At 43.4% G+C, this 16,071-nt stretch overlaps 1 protein-coding gene across 3 annotated transcripts in view; it reads right to left on the reverse strand.

Moving 5' to 3' along the window:
• LOC126236131 (acyl-CoA Delta-9 desaturase-like) overlaps positions 1–16,071 on the reverse strand; it is a 115,371-nt gene that overhangs the window by 78,017 nt on the left and 21,283 nt on the right. The window contains exon 1 of one of the 3 annotated variants that reach the window (XM_049945211.1): positions 5,808–5,861. The exons of the other annotated variants lie outside the window; for them this stretch is intronic. The gene's annotated coding sequence lies outside the window, so the exon portion shown is untranslated. Of the gene's footprint in view, positions 1–5,807; positions 5,862–16,071 lie in introns of those variants that run through there. 3 annotated transcript variants of the gene reach the window in all.

A 16,071-nucleotide genomic window follows, 5' to 3' on the forward strand; every position in this document is an offset into this window, starting at 1 on the left:
ACATACCTCACTTCTTTCACATTTTTTGCTACAGAGTGACTGCAATTGCTTTGTTGCTTTTGCAGTTATTCAGAGATATGTTTTTTTAATAAAATGTTATTTATGTAGCGTTCGTAAATTGTATCATACAACTTTGAAATTCCGTTATTACTAAACAGTACCCAACATAATGCATTGTTTTTGCAGACTACAATATTTCCTATTCATTCTGTAATCTATAAAGGATACTGCATGTATTCCCCGGAAAGAAAAAAATTCTTACTTGTTGCCTCTCCCTTCAATTCTCTTGTGAAGCTCAGCTGGACGAGGGCTCCAAAGATCCCGTATAGACGAAATGGGTAAACTACATTCCCGCTTACAGGTCATACAGGTGTAACGCAGTGATTTCTATTAAGGTGTTTTAAGTGTTAAAACAAAGGTGTTTTAAGTGTTAAAATAGCAACTATTTTTACGCGTGTACAACACACACATGGCTCAATCAGTGATTTACATACACGATTTCTCGTTCTGCGTAACGAGAGGACTACGTCACTTCAATTATGCGCATAAATTGGCTGAGCGTGAGAAACGTTTTGTTTAAATGTCCGTGTGGTATTTCTTATTTTTCTGACCGAGATGGTTCAGTAATCGAGCACGATTCAATGGGTATATCCATACAGGGCAGACCTGAAGATTTTATTGAAGATAAACTGCAATCAGAAATCGACGTAAAGATCCGTACTTCTGGTACTGACGGATAACAAATGTGCTGCTTAAACAAGATTCATTGCCGTATTCTTCTAGCCACAATGTCATTTTGAACAAAATTGTCAGTAAGTGTTTCACTGTCTGCTGCATAAGTTTGCCGAAGATAAGAATCCGCTACCGAAACCCTTGAAGCTGTTGCGTTTAACGGTAGACAGGCCAGACGTTAATCTTACGTCAGAAGACTGCTTCGACCGAAATACTGCATATCGCACGAAGCAGCGAAAGGTGACCGTGTTTTCGGAGGCAAATAGTTGTCCTGTCTTCTTATTTAATCTCCGATTGCGTGTTACAGTAACTGACATAGTTCTTGGAACTGGTGTCTTAGCTTACGAGCTCCTGTGTCTATTGAAAGTATTACTGCGCATTAGGGGGTTCCGAAATTTAACTCGTTTCGCATTAGAAAGAATATTATTGAATGCAACTCAAGAGAATATTAGTTGCATCTACGATTAAGTAAAGAATGTTTTAAACACGAAATTGGAACTGTCGGTAGTTAAGTCTTGGAATTGTTCAAATGAAAGTATATGGTTCCAGAGACCTCATTTCTCAGATATCTAATCCTAAGATTCGGGCAGGATCCCTCGTTTCGCTCGACGCTGTGGTGTTATTCCAGTACAATCGGGGAGCCTTTGCAATTCTGTTCGAGTGGTCTGAGGAATGAACGGGGGTTTGGAATAAGGAGGGAATCATACTAGGGTCATTCGTGCAATTATACGAAGCCACTGTACCAAGATGGCGTATGGTTTGCCCATCTACCTAATGAGAAAATGACCCGAGTTCGAATCCCGGTCTTACTACAAATTTTCGTTCGTCGCTTGTTTGTGAATGTACATATTAGAACTGGCTTTACTTGGAAGATATAGTGTTTTCCTTGAGGTATGTTCACACTAATAGACAGCGAGAAAGTAACCCGTTAAATTTTCGAATGACCTTGAATGTATCGGAATCCATACAAAAACTCCTTGCAGATTATTTCCAATGTCATCGTACTTACGCGAAAATTTCTGTAATTATCTTGGAACGTTAAAATTTGTGCAGGCATGCAGCTGAAAGCTGAAGTGGCTCGAAACAAACTTTCAAACACTGCCTAGCGGGATTGATCTGTAATTTAACCTCAACAGTAAATCGCCTACGGGCGGAAAATGCATCTGATTGCCCGTTTATAATTCGAGCAGTTATTCACCAAATAAATTTTCTACATACAATGAAATTCAGAGATCGTCGAGCTAGGAAATCATCAGTTACATTTGCAAAAAGAAACAAACGTGATCAGGACGAGGTTTTTCGTCTCTTATGTATATATCTCAACGTCAATGCTGCATTATTTAAAATATAACTTCTTACGTATTGGGAGAGCACGAGGCTCTAGAAACTGCGCCTAAAACAAGTAACAAAAATACATCAACTCAGAATTGGACTGGATGACATAAGGGTTAAAACAAAAGATCCAGGGTAAGTATGCTGGTAAATAGCTAGACTCTGCCTAGTGACATGTAGGAAACGGATAACAGTGGCATAGAGTGAGCAACTACTGGGCGAATTCATAGTAATAACTGCCTTTAGTCTTTCAGTAAATAAAAATACTATAGACTGAAATATTTTATGTGGCTATACATAGTGCATCTAACATGGAGGAGCGATCTTAAATTCTCGTCTGGTCCCACTGATTTAGATATTCTATTGTTTCTTGTTGTATGGACTGTGAAATGATTCCGTGAGTAAACCAATGTTCGATTTCTTGTCATGACTTGGTACAGTTGACCTGGTCTACGCCTTTCCATTAACCATTTCTTGAAGTAGCTCTCATTACCACACATTATTTAGGTTACAAATGCTAAACAGCTTGAACCGCTAAACAGAATTTCGCAGCCCTTTTTTACTATTATTCATTTCTTCTATCCAGTACATGACACTTGAACTGCAGACATGCACTGTACGTATGTTCTGAACTTACGTTCTAGCACTCGACGGACAGAGTGCAAATACCAGGGAGCTGGATGAGAACGGCTATTAAGTTGTCTTCAAGTTTCACGTAAGCGCTTCCGGGTGAAACAGGCTTACAAATCGTTGAGTCACACAACAAACGCCTGTGCTAAGTTTGAGCGCCAGATTGTTTGAACTCTTCTTTGATGTCTGAATTAACGCGAAGAACATATTTGGAACGGACCCTGCTCAAGACATCCCCTCGCCACTCTTCAGAGGAGGATTACATGCTTACACGTGTGACCTACACGTCGCCCTCATGGCTGTCAGGTGTCTTAAAGGCAGCTTAAGTCCTGGAATCCTGTAATTTAAATTTTTTTGGACCGAATGTCATACATTTCCTTTCAACAGATGGTGAATTGTGTGAGGGGAAAAAGCATCCGAAATATATCGCCTTGTCATTTCTATGACTTCGATGTCTAGCAGAGGCGTGGAGCTGTCGATAGGCACACACAAAAGGACAACTTGCTAGCTTTCGGAGTTATCCTTTCACGAGGTAGAGTAACATACACGAACATACACATACACGCTCACACACACGCAAACAGACGCCTATGCCCCAACACCGTGTGTGTTAGTGTATTTTACTCTAGGTCGTCGAATGATAACTCTGAAAGCTAACAACGTTTCATTGTTGTGTGTGGATCTATCGACAATTCAACGTTTGTGCTTTTCGGTGAGTGGTCTCCTTTAACCCTAAAGTATTTCCACTCTACAAGAACTTTTCGACAACACGTTTAGGTACCATAAAGAAAAGGCACTGGCTCTTTTTGATCTCTACCGCCTTTGTAAAAGGTAGTTTCTTAATGCTATTTATCGTCCATCTAATTTTCTTAAAACAGTTATTTTCGCCTGCAGTAGAAGACAAGATTGCGAAACAGGGGCTACAAGACAGATATGTTCACACATTTCCCCGAAATGTAAATTCAGAAATCAAACGGGCGGAGAGGAGGAGATTAGTGTTTAACGTCCCGTCGACAACTAGGTCATTAGAGACGGAGCACAAGCTCGGATTAGGGAAGGATTGGGAAGGAAATTGGCCGTGCCCTTTCAAAGGAACCATCGCGGCATTTACCTGAAACGATTTAGGGAAACCAGGAAAAACCTAAATCAGGACAGTCGGAGATGGGTTTGAACCGTCGTCCTCCCGAATGCGAGTCCAGTGTGCGAACCACTGCTCCACCTCGCTCGATCTCAGACGAGCGTACGGAATTATTAGTCAGGAGTCTCCTTCCGTGATTCGGCCACTTGCTGCAAGTCTCTTTGTTTGACGCCACTTCGGCGACTTACGCGTCGATGATAATGAAATGATGATGAGGGCAACCCACACACCCAGTCTCGGGCGGAGAAAATCCCCAGCTCTGCCGGGAATCGATCTCGGGTCCCCGTGATCCAGAGTCAACATCGTTACCACATGACCACGAACTGCTCTCAACATGTAATCATTTATATGATCGGGCAAGTTCCCTTAGCTTGATTGGTTAACGAGGAGATTTCAGGTAACTGAAGTAAACCTAACAAGCCAAGCTCGATGCAAAATCATTGCTGTCATCATCGGGTCTTGTGTTTTTGAATTTTCGTAATATATTATCCATCAGTGCTAAAGTCGCTTCACATTTGATCTGTACACGTCACTACCATGAAGATCGCTACACATCGGCATGTGCAAACATAAACATAACTACATTTGACATGCAGACGTGTAGTGATCTCCATGGTAGTGAGGTGCACAGATGCAGTCTGAAGCGAATTGTAAAACTGATGGGTAATATGTTGTAAACATTCAAAAGCAGAAGATCCGATGGTGACAAGATTGCGCTGTCGAAACCAGTCATCCAATGAAATGGTTTTTTGGCGATCTTGACTTGTGGAGATTTTTCCAGTTACCATGCATTGCAGATCGCCCCAGATCAGGCCTTGTCAGAAATATACGAGATTTCGGGTGTTCGGCCAAGCCGTTGACTGCATTTTTCTGCACGATTCTTCGATGACCGACCCAGTCGCCTTCTTCATACGCTGCGATCTGGGTTACTGTACGCATTCGCTGCCTGCACTCCAAACTGACAGTGAAGTATTGTTGATACTGGTGCGACACCAACAATATTCCACAGTTTGGACATCTCCAAGCACCTGAACAAGTCGGGTCGATCTTCGAAGTACCGTGCATAAAAATGAAATCGACCCGTCTTCTGAACACCAGGAAGCACAATAAGGTCCTTTAATTAATAAAATTTCCTTCAATGATTGTTAGCAATTTAAGCAGATTGTTTATATCCATCTGCATCTACATCTACATGACTATTCTGCAATTCACACGTAAGTGCCTGGTAGAAGGTTCTTCGAACTACCTTCAGAATATTTCTCTACCCATCCACTCTACAATAGCCCGTGGGAAAAAATGAGCACTTAAATCTTTCCATGCGAGCTCTGATTTCTCTTATTTTATTATGATGATCATTTCTCCTTATATAGATTGGCAACGATAAAACATTTTCACATTCAGAAAAGAAAGTTGGTGATTCAAATTTATTGAAAAGATCTCGCCGCAATGAAAATCGACTGTGTTTTAATCATTAGCATCCCAACTTGCTTATCATATCTGTGACACTGATTTCCCTATTTCGCACTAATACAAAACGAGTTGCCCTTCTTTGAACTTCTTCGACTTCCTCTATCGATCCTGTCTGGTAAGGATCCCATACAGCACAGCAACATTCTAGCAGAGAACGAACAAGCATAGTGTAGGCAGACTGTTTAGTAGAACTGTTGCGTCTAAGTGTCCTCTCAATGAAACGTAGTTTTTCCTTTGCCTTTCCCTCCGGTTATCTATGTGATAGTTCCAACTGACATTAGTTATTAAGAAAACTATTTAATTCAACAGCAGTATATCGTAAAGCTACGGATAACACACTCAGTAGCAGTAGTAATAATGACATGTCGACGTGAAAAGTCAGGAACAATTTACTTGAGGTGCCTGATCAGAAGTCCACGAAACCATCCCAGTACAACTCTAGAACTGTTGAGCAAATGAATGGATGCCAAATCGTAGCTGTAGACGAGGCTCGGCGTGTCCTTACCTTGGCGGGGGCAGCTGCGGTGTGACAGCCGTCCTCTTGCGGGGAAGTTGCAAGAGACAGTGCAGGCGCCGGCGGCGAGCCGGGTCGCCAGTAGGTGCAGCCACGGCCCCCACCACCTCCACTCCCCACCAGGGCCGCTACAGCTGATCGCAGGAACCCGCCCTTACAGTTGCATCCTCGCACGAGGAGGAGAGCCGCCGGCTTTATGCAGGGTGTTTCCGTAAGAGCGTGCAAAAGTTTAACACGGCGTAGAGACTGCTCCACTGAACTATTTGAGGTAGGGAACCTTAAGAAGATCATCATCATCATCATCAGCTATCTGCTATATTAGCAGGTCCTTTGCCTCTCCATTTTCTGCGATCCATTGCTTCCTTCTTAAGGCTGCTGTATGTTGTACCGTCCATCATGTCATCCAGTATCTGCAATCTCCTCGCCCGCATCTCGTGGTCGTGCGGTAGCGTTCTCGCTTCCCACGCCCGGGTTCCCGGGTTCGATTCCCGGCGGGGTTAGGGATTTTCTCTGCCTCGTGATGGCTGGGTGTTGTGTGCTGTCCTTAGGTTAGTTAGGTTTAAGTAGTTCTAAGTTCTAGGGGACTTATGACCACAGCAGTTGAGTCCCATAGTGCTCAGAGCCATTTTTTTGCAATCTCTTCCTTCCTCGCTTCAGTTCCCTTCTACATAACCTTCTAAAACTGTTTTTATCAGTCCGTCATTCTTTTTTAATATATGCCCAATCCAATTTCTTTTTCTTCTTTTTATTACATCTAGTAACTGTCTTTTCTCTCCCACTCTTCTCAGTACCTCTTCATATTTTACTCTGTCCATCCAACTTATTCATTCCATCTTCCGCCATGTCCAGATCTCAAAAGCCTCCAGCCTTTCTCTGTCTTTTTTCCTCAAAGTCCGTGTTTCAGCGCCATATAGAAGAACAATCCATACAAGACATTTTATGAGTCTCTTCTTGAGACTTCTTTCTTAAGAAGATAATAGGAATAAAATCATTTGTACTGCATCTTACAAAATGTGCTGAAACTGACCTCAATGCAAGCATGACTTCGGCGAACAAGATTCAGACGCACCATGAAAAAAATCCCTGGTGTGGTTCAAATTAAACTACTGGCCATTAAAATTGCTTCACCAAGAATAAATGCAGATGATAAACGAGTATTCATTGGACAAATATGTTATACTAGAACTGACATGTGATTACATTTGCACGCAATTTGGGTGTATAGATACTGAGAAATCAGTACCCAGAACAACCACCTCTGGCCGTAATAACGGCCTTGATACGCCTGGGCATTGAGTCAAACAGAGCTTGGATGGCGTGTACAGGTACAGCTGCCCATGCAGCTTCAACACGATACCACAGTTCATCAAGAGTAGTGACTGGCGAATTGTGACGAACCAGTTTCTCGGCCACCATTGACCAGACGTTTTCTATTGGTGAGAGATCTGGAGAATGTGCTGGCCAGGGCAGCAGTTGAACATTTTCTGTATCCAGAAAGGCCCGTACAGGACCTGCAACATGCGGTTGTGCATTATCGTGCTGAAATGTAGGATTTCGTAGGGATCGAATTAAGGGTAGAGCCACGGGTCGTAAGACAACTTATATGTAACTTCCAGTGTTCAAAGTGCCGTCAATGCGAACAAGAGGCGACCGAGATGTGTAACCAATGGCACCCCGTACCATCACGCGTGGTGATACGCCAGTATGGCGATGACGAATACACACTTCCAATGTGCGTTCACCGCGATGTCGAGCCGGTCGGAGTGGCCGTGCGGTTCTGGGCGCTACAGTCTGGAACCGAGCGACCGCTACGGTCGCAGGTTCGAATCCTGCCTCGGGCATGGATGTGTGTGATGTCCTTAGGTTAGTTAGGTTTAATTAGTTCTAAGTTCTAGGCGACTGATGATCTTAGAAGTTAAGTCGCATAGTGCTCAGAGCCATTTGAACCATTTTTTCACCGCGATGTCGCCAAACACGGATGCGACCATCATGAGGCTGTAAACAGAACCTGGATTCATCCGAAAATACGACGTTTTGCCATTCGTGGACCCAGTTTCGTCGCTGAGTATGCCATCGCAGGCGCTATTGTCTGTAATGCAGCGTCAAGGGTAACCGCAGCCATGGTCTCCGAGCTGATACTCCATGGTGCTGCAAACGTCGTCGAACTGTTCGTGCAGATGTTGTTGTCTTGCAAACGTCCCCATCTGTTGACTCAGGGATCGAGACCTGGCTGCACGATCCGTTACAGTCATGCGGATAAGATGCCTGTCATCTCTACTGGTAGTGATACGAGGCCGTTGGGACCCAGCACGGCGTTCCGTATTACCCTCCTGAACCCACCGATTCCATATTCTGCTAACAGTCATTGGATCCCGACCAACGCGAGCAGCAATGTCGCGATATGATAAACCGCAATCGCGAAAGGCTACAATCCGACCTTTATCAAAGTCGGAAACGTGATGGTACGCATTTCTCCTCCTTACACGAGGCATCACAACAACGTTTTACCAGGCAACGCCGGTCAACTGCTGTTTGTGTATGAGAAACCGGTTGGAAACTTTCCTGATGTCAGCACATTGCAGGTGTCGTCAGCGGCGCCAACCTTGTGTGAATGCTCTGAAAAGCTAATCATTTGCATATCACAGCATTTTCTTCCTGTCGGTTAAATTTCACGTCTGTTGCCCGTCATCTTCGTGATGTAGCAATTTTAATGGCCAGTAGTGTACATCACAGGCAGCTGCAATTCTGAAAACTAATTCCATCTCTGTATCCACTGGGGCCTCGCACACAAATGGCTTTAGCTATATCCATAGGAAATAATCAAGGGGACCTCCGCTTGTAATCCAGCGACCAGGAAATACTGTACCGGCACTGCTACTTCGTACTGTACTGTACGTCTCTGAATAACACTGAGTAATGAATGGGTCTGTCGTTGATTTATAGCATGTTCTGTCGTGAGACAACGCAAATACGGTACAACAGAGGCACCGTATGGACAAATAAAGTAAACAAAGCCTGCATCATGACTTCCTGATAATCAGGCTCGTCCTCCTTGCATGAAATAAAGAACGCATATGTAAATAAACAGCACAGTAAGTGTAAAGTTTTACGCATGTTAGCTGTAAATAAGCTGGGAAACAAGAATGCTAGACAAAGTGGCAGACAAGTTTACTTCCATATCTCCTTAAGCTGACTTCTCCGACCCCAAGTTCTCTACCTCACACTTTTCAGTGCAGCAGCCTCCATGTCCTGTTATATACCCTGCACAACCAAACCCTACAAAAACTAATCGCTCGTAAGAGACAACACGCTAACACCGTCTAACACGGCCTATACACTTAAAAATGGTATCAGTTCCGCGGGGAAGAAGGTTTATAGGTTTCTTCGGATATGTCATATTCTTCAGAATCCACTTTCTGAATATCAGGTCCTGTAGAGATGCCAACAAGGGAGATGTTTATTGCTGCGTTTTATCCACTGTTACTAATAGCCTCACACTATTTACAAGATGTTACGCGGTGCCTGGGTGTTTGCCAGTAATCCTAAAAACACAACTGTTGTTTTCTTCGAAGATAGAAGTATCCACAGCGTACTTATGAAGAAGATGTGGAAGAAAGGAAACACTTGAAACTGCCTGGCAGATTAAAACTGTGTGCCAGACCGAGACTCGAACTCGGGGTCTTTGCCTTTCGTGGGCAGGTGCTACCCAAGCACGACCCCTCCTCACAGCTTTACTTCCGCCAGTGCCTCATCTTCCAGACTTCACAGATGTTCTCTTGCGAAACTTGTAGCACTAGCACTCCTGCAAGAATGGATATTGCAGAGATCTTCTAGAAGTGATAGTCCAGCTAGTTTCGCTGGAGAACTTCTGTGAAGTCTGGAAGGTAGGAGGCGAGGCACTGGCGGAAGTGAAGCTGTGACGACGGATCGCGAGTCGCCCTTGGATAGTTCAGCTGATAGAGCTCTTGCCCATAAAAGGCCAAGGTGTTCAGTTCTAGTCTCGGTCCGGCACACAGTTTTAATCTGCCAGGTAATTTCATATTAGCGCACACTTTGTTGCAGAGTCAAACTACATTCAAGGAAACTTCTGACCACGGGAAATGTAAATATAAACATCCTTACTCTTGTTCGCGGGCCCAGTACTTGGTACGAAAACCAGCGCTAAAACATCACTGAACCACCTCTTTCCTGATCTACACCCTCACTGGGCTGTCGGCGCTTTCGATGACTTGGGTCATTTCACAAGAGGCACAACTGTGACACAGCTTAACACACTATATTACACCAGTCAGCTAATGTCCAGTTACTGTGGCATCTGGCCTCTTGAAGATTTGCAACTTTGTATGCGGCTGTGAGCGACAGCCTTTGCTAGATACCCGATGCCACATGTTCCTTACTTGTTATTTTCTACATGACAGCTCCTTTCTAACATTCCGTCGCATCTCCACGTTGTCCTGTCTCACTGCTCTGATTTCACACAAATGAATGGCCCATACATACTGTTGTGACTAGACGAAACTACTTTCATCCGGGCATAACTGTGGAGTCTTTGATTGCTCTGGAAGAAGGCTCATCAAACTTAAACACATGAAATATTAGTTCACTATATTACTTAAAAGAATAAAAGATTTGCTTAACTTTGGCACACCTCTTTGCCACATGAGCACTGGATAATTTAAAACTGCCATGGACTAGCAAAGCCTCACTTGATGCTCTAATTAACAAACTGTTCTCTTGAGGAGCAATGTTCAACATGTTCTGAAGTACGAGTTCATCAGAAACTTAAACTACTCGCTGGCCCTACGCTATGATGTTGACTCCTTCAGATGAGGTCACGAACTGGGGCAGAGCACCTCTACGCTCGACTCTACAGTGACCTCAATGCGAGGGCGCTGCCGTGCTGAGAGGGAGGCGTGGTCTTCTGGAGTGCCTCACATTAGTTGTTGCGGATGGCTAATGTCTGTGTTATCGGTTCGCGTTGCCGACTTGTATGGCATCTCGATCTCTGGGCACTTACCACTTCACTGCCATGACTTACGTCTGTGGTGCATGGTCACATGATCACCTGGTACCAGCTCTGAACCATCTACAGCACTCCAAAGTGACTAGCCTGCTCTTTTAAAGGAGTGACTAACATAGAAGGTGTTTCACAAATCATGTTACACACTTCCACATGTTGTAGAGAGGCATTAATAGATCAAGTTTTACACAGGAACCCATGTCCTGATACGTCATCCAACAACGCTACAGAGCGCCCAAGTTACAGGAGCCGGTGCCTGTAAATGTATTTATAAACAGGGTCATTCCGTGATGTCGTTAAAAACTTTCTAGGATGATGGAGAAGGATGATGTACAACTTGAGGAAAAGTTGTATGCGAAAATAATCGTTCTGGTACCTCAGCGGAATACATGTACTGGTACTGTTGCTGCTAATACTGTAGGGTGGCCCACGTTTATAGGTGGTAGTATGGGCCAAAACAAGAAAAAATTCGAGTAAACGTGGGCTCCAAAATGCATACTGAGGATCTATGATCACTTTGTCTTCTTCGTTACTGTGAAACACATCTCCTCTATTAAACAAGAGCTCGTAACTCTCGAGTTATGCGCTTTAGAGCCCATGTTTACCAGACATTTTTACTTGTTTTGATCCGTACTACTGCCTCTGAATGTTTCCCACCCTACAGTCACAGCAAGAAAGGTATATGTATTCCACTGTCAGAGGTATCAAAACGGTTTTCGCTTACAACTTTAGACACGTTGGTTTCCGGTACAGATACCTTTAACTCAAATTGATACATTTATCCTTCTCCATCATCCTAGAAAGTTTGTAACATCACCACGGAATAGCTCTGTATATACATGCATTTACAGGCGCCGGCACCTATAAATTTGACACTCTGTAGCGTCATTGGATGACGTTTCCAGACATGGATTCCTATGTAAAACCTGATCTGCTAGGTCCGCTCTACAACCTCTAGAAGTGCGTAGCATGAAGTTTAAACACCCTGTATTATTCAGTGAGCTTACCTACCCCTAATGAAGAACTAAAAATAAACATCCCAAAGCAATACCTCATGAATTTGGAGAACTGGTTAGATACCATCACTGATCCTTCCACTACACAAAAAATAAAAATATCGATAACTATAGAGGCATATCACTAGTACAAATTCCATACAAGAGCTTCTTCAAAGAGTTTCAGAAAGTAATACTTAAGAACATCTTGGTGAGTTTCAAGAAGGTTTCAGTCAATGGCGCTCTTGTGTGGAACATGTTTCCAATTTGAGAAACATCAAGAGATGAAACATTGTCGGAGCGTGCTGCAGCTTCTTCATATTTGTTCATTTTAAGAAAACCTAAAATTGTTTCCTGATATTGTCAGCAGTAGAGCGGTCTCTGAGTATGAAAAACGTAATCTTCTTACTAGAGGGACACAATGGCTGATGTATGTAGGCTATCTAAAGACGGAATTTAAATTGTCGAAACTAGTTGTGTATGTATGTGTGTATTGCGATCTGGGCAAGTAAAATTTCTCTAGTAAGAAGATTACACTTTTCAAACCATGAATAATTAATGAAATTGCAAAAGGAATGAAGAATGTGAAAGGTTTATCGTGACAGTGTAATCCTGCCAGACGTGCCGAAGGACCTGGAAGTTCAGTTGAGCAGCATCAATACTTTCTTAAAAAGAGATTATGAGATGAACATAAACGAAAGCAAAATAAGGGTAATGGAATGTACTCGCATTAAACCAGATGATACGTAGGGAATTATATTATGAAGTGAGACACTAAAAGTAGAACACGAGACTTGTTAATTATATGCACACAAAATAACTGAAGACGCCAGAAGCAAAGAGGATTTAAAATACAGACCGGTAGGACTTGTACTGAAAAAGGACATATGTTACCATCTAATATAAATTTAAATGTTAGGATATATTTGTCTAGAATGTAGCCTCATGCGGAAGTTCAAATGGTTCAAATGGCTCTGAGCACTATGGGACTCAACTGCTGAGGTCATTAGTCCCCTAGAACTTAGAACTAGTTAAGCCTAACTAACCTAAGAACATCACACACATCCATGCCCGAGGCAGGATTCGAACCTGCGACCGTAGCGCATGCGGAAGTGAAACGATGAACAGCATGACCAAGAAGAAAACAGAAGCTTTCAAAAGTTAATGCCGCAGAAGAATACTGAAGAATAGATGGGCAGATCGGAAAACTAATGGAGAGGTACTGAACTGAATCGGAGATAAGATAAAAGTATCGCACTACTCGATTAATTAATGGAGAGGTTGATCGGACGCACACTGGAGCCTTAAGGAATAGTTAATTTCGTAATATTCCTGAAGATGCTCTGGTAGCGCAGACTGAAACCAGTAGTCGGTAACAAAGAAGTGATTCAGACGGTTTTTGTTTATTTATTATAATAAAAAAGAACACAGTTCCTACGGGTCAGTCAGTTGCGACATTGGTACTCTGTCATATTATTTTCGTAATTTCTACCGACATAGATATGACAGAGACAATAAAATTCTTGTATTTATCCTAATTTCTCGAAATTTACGCAACAGGATAGCATGCGAACAACGTTGCCCACAATCTTCTTTTTGAATATCACTGTTAGACATTCGTATGAAATGTACGAACCTATTGTGTTCCTACCAACACTTCTCTGAATTAGCCAGATATCTGTGATCAAGTAAAAACGATGAGGAGAACAGACTTTGGAGCAATACTCCGCAAATGGTCACACTCGCTGCTTCTATGAGGTTACCAGAGAAGCAGAGCGTTTTCCCAGAACCCTCTCAATAAATCTTAAGCCTTGCATTGACTAGTTCTGATTTCAGTTACTAGCGCCATTTCATATCGTTTCGTAATATTCCGCTTGAGTTTATTCCTATTATAAGAAATCTGTGCAGCTAAGATAAATGAGATCCGAATCCGCGATTCCCTTACCCGCATCGGCATCCGCAAAACTCTGATTCACATCCGAATCGACGCCTATTTAAATTTTGTGAATCATCTCAATCTATTCACTTCACGAAAGCTATGGCGATAGCACTGTCCTTGGCCTAAATTTTTGTCTACTGACGTCGGAGCTCGTGATTTACGTTCCACTGATTAAAATCGTAGATGCCATTCAGGACAACATTTTAATACCACATGCTTGATAAGTACCGCACGTTACACCTTTCTGTAGTAATAAAATAAAATGTGATTGTGAAATATTCTGTGGAACATGTTGACTCTACTGGAACACCAAATTAAGTATTGCTACAAGTCATCGTCGCGTAATGCTTACAGTACCGATTAGTCATATAATTCATTTCTCAGATATAAATTAATTCACTATGCCGTTGAACCACGTCAATGAGCTACGATTCTCAGCGTTGCACTAAACATTTATAAATACACTGAAGAGCCAAAGAAACTGGTAAACCTGCCTAATATCGTGTAGGTCCCTGCGAGCACGCAGATGTGCCGCAACACGACGTGGCATGGACTCGACTAATGTCTGAATAGCGCTGGAGGGAACTAACACCATGAATCCTGCAGGGCTGTCCATAAATCCGTAACAATACGAGGGAGTTCAAAATGGTTCAAATGGCTCTGAGCACTATGCGACTTAACCTCTGAGGTCATCAGTCGCCTCGAACTTAGAACTACTTAGACCTAACTAACCTAAGGACATCACACACATCCATGCCCGAGGCAGGATTCGAACCTGCGACCGTAGCGGTCGCTCGGCTCCAGACTGTAGCGCCCAGAACCCGCAGGCCACTCCGGCCGGCAATACGAGGGAGTGGAGATCTCTTCTGGATAGCACGTTGCAAGGCAACCCAGATATGCTGAAAGATCCTCATGTATGGGAAGTTCGGTGGACAGCGGAAGTATTTAAACTCAGAAGAGTGTTCCTGGAGCCACTCCGTAGCAATTCTGGACGTGTGGAGTGTCGCATTGTCCTGCAGGAATTGCCCAAGTCTTTCGGAATACACAATGGACATGAATGGATGCACGTGATCAGACACGATGCTTACGTACGTGACACCTGTCAGAGTCGTACCTAGACGTATTAGGGGTCCCGTATCACTCCAACTGCACACCCCCCACACCATTACAGAGCCTAAACCAGCTGGAACAGTCCCTTGCTGACATGCAGGCTCCATGGATTCACACCCGAACACATCCATCCGCTCTATACAATTTGAAACGAGACTCGTCCGACCTGGCAACGTGTTTCCAGTAATTAACAGTCCAATGTCGGTGTTGATGAACCCAGGCGAGCCGTAAAGCTTTGTTTCGTGTAGTCATCAATGGTACACGAGTGGGCCTTCGGCTCCGAAAGCCCATGTCGATGATATCTCGTTGAATGGTTCTCACGCTGACACTTGTTGATGGCCCAGCATTGAAATCTGCAGTAATTTGAGAACGGGTTGCACTTATGTCACGCTCAACGATTCTCTTCAGTCGTCGTTGATCCCGGTCTTGCAGAATTTTTTTTTTTTCCTGTCGCACCGATGTCGGAGATTTTATGTTTTACCGGATTCCTGATATTTACGGTACACTCGTGAAATGGTCGTACGGGAAAATCCCCAGATCATCGCTACCTCGGAGATGCTGTGTCCCATCGCTCGTCCATGGACTATAACGCCATGTTCGAACTCACTTAAATGTTGATAGCCTGCAATTGTAGCATCAGTAACCGACCTAACAACTGTTCGAGACATTTGTTGTCTTATATAGGCGTTGCCGACGGCAGCGCCGTATTCTGCCTGTTTGCATATCTCTGTATTTGAATACGCATGCCTAGACCAGTCTCTTTGGCGCTTCAATGTACATTTAAGAGGAACGTTGCTATATTCACTAATTCCAAACCGAACATCATTTGCGTCGTGAATGGGACAAACCACCAACGAAGATTCCAGTGACTGGAGTCTTCAGGTATCTTTGTGCATGCTTGCGGTTAATTCATAAGTGAGCTCTGTTACCGCAAACGAAACAGGGATGACTGAGCCGTAAGGCAGCTGTTGGTAGAACGGAAACAGGATGTCCGTGTACAGTGCGGTAAATCAGGAATAAAATCATGGTACCAACTTTAGTCATTGCAGATATCAGCAACGCATCTACTCTTTCCAGGACAGTGCACTGAAGCCAATATGAAAGCTGAAACTGAACACCACGAACAAAATTTAGAAGTTTGTTCGGGGAAATTTTCTGAGTCTACGGGAAGAATGGTCTCTGGTGTCTCGT

Source organism: Schistocerca nitens, chromosome 2, assembly GCF_023898315.1.
Source record: "Schistocerca nitens isolate TAMUIC-IGC-003100 chromosome 2, iqSchNite1.1, whole genome shotgun sequence".
NCBI lineage: Eukaryota > Metazoa > Arthropoda > Insecta > Orthoptera > Acrididae > Schistocerca > Schistocerca nitens.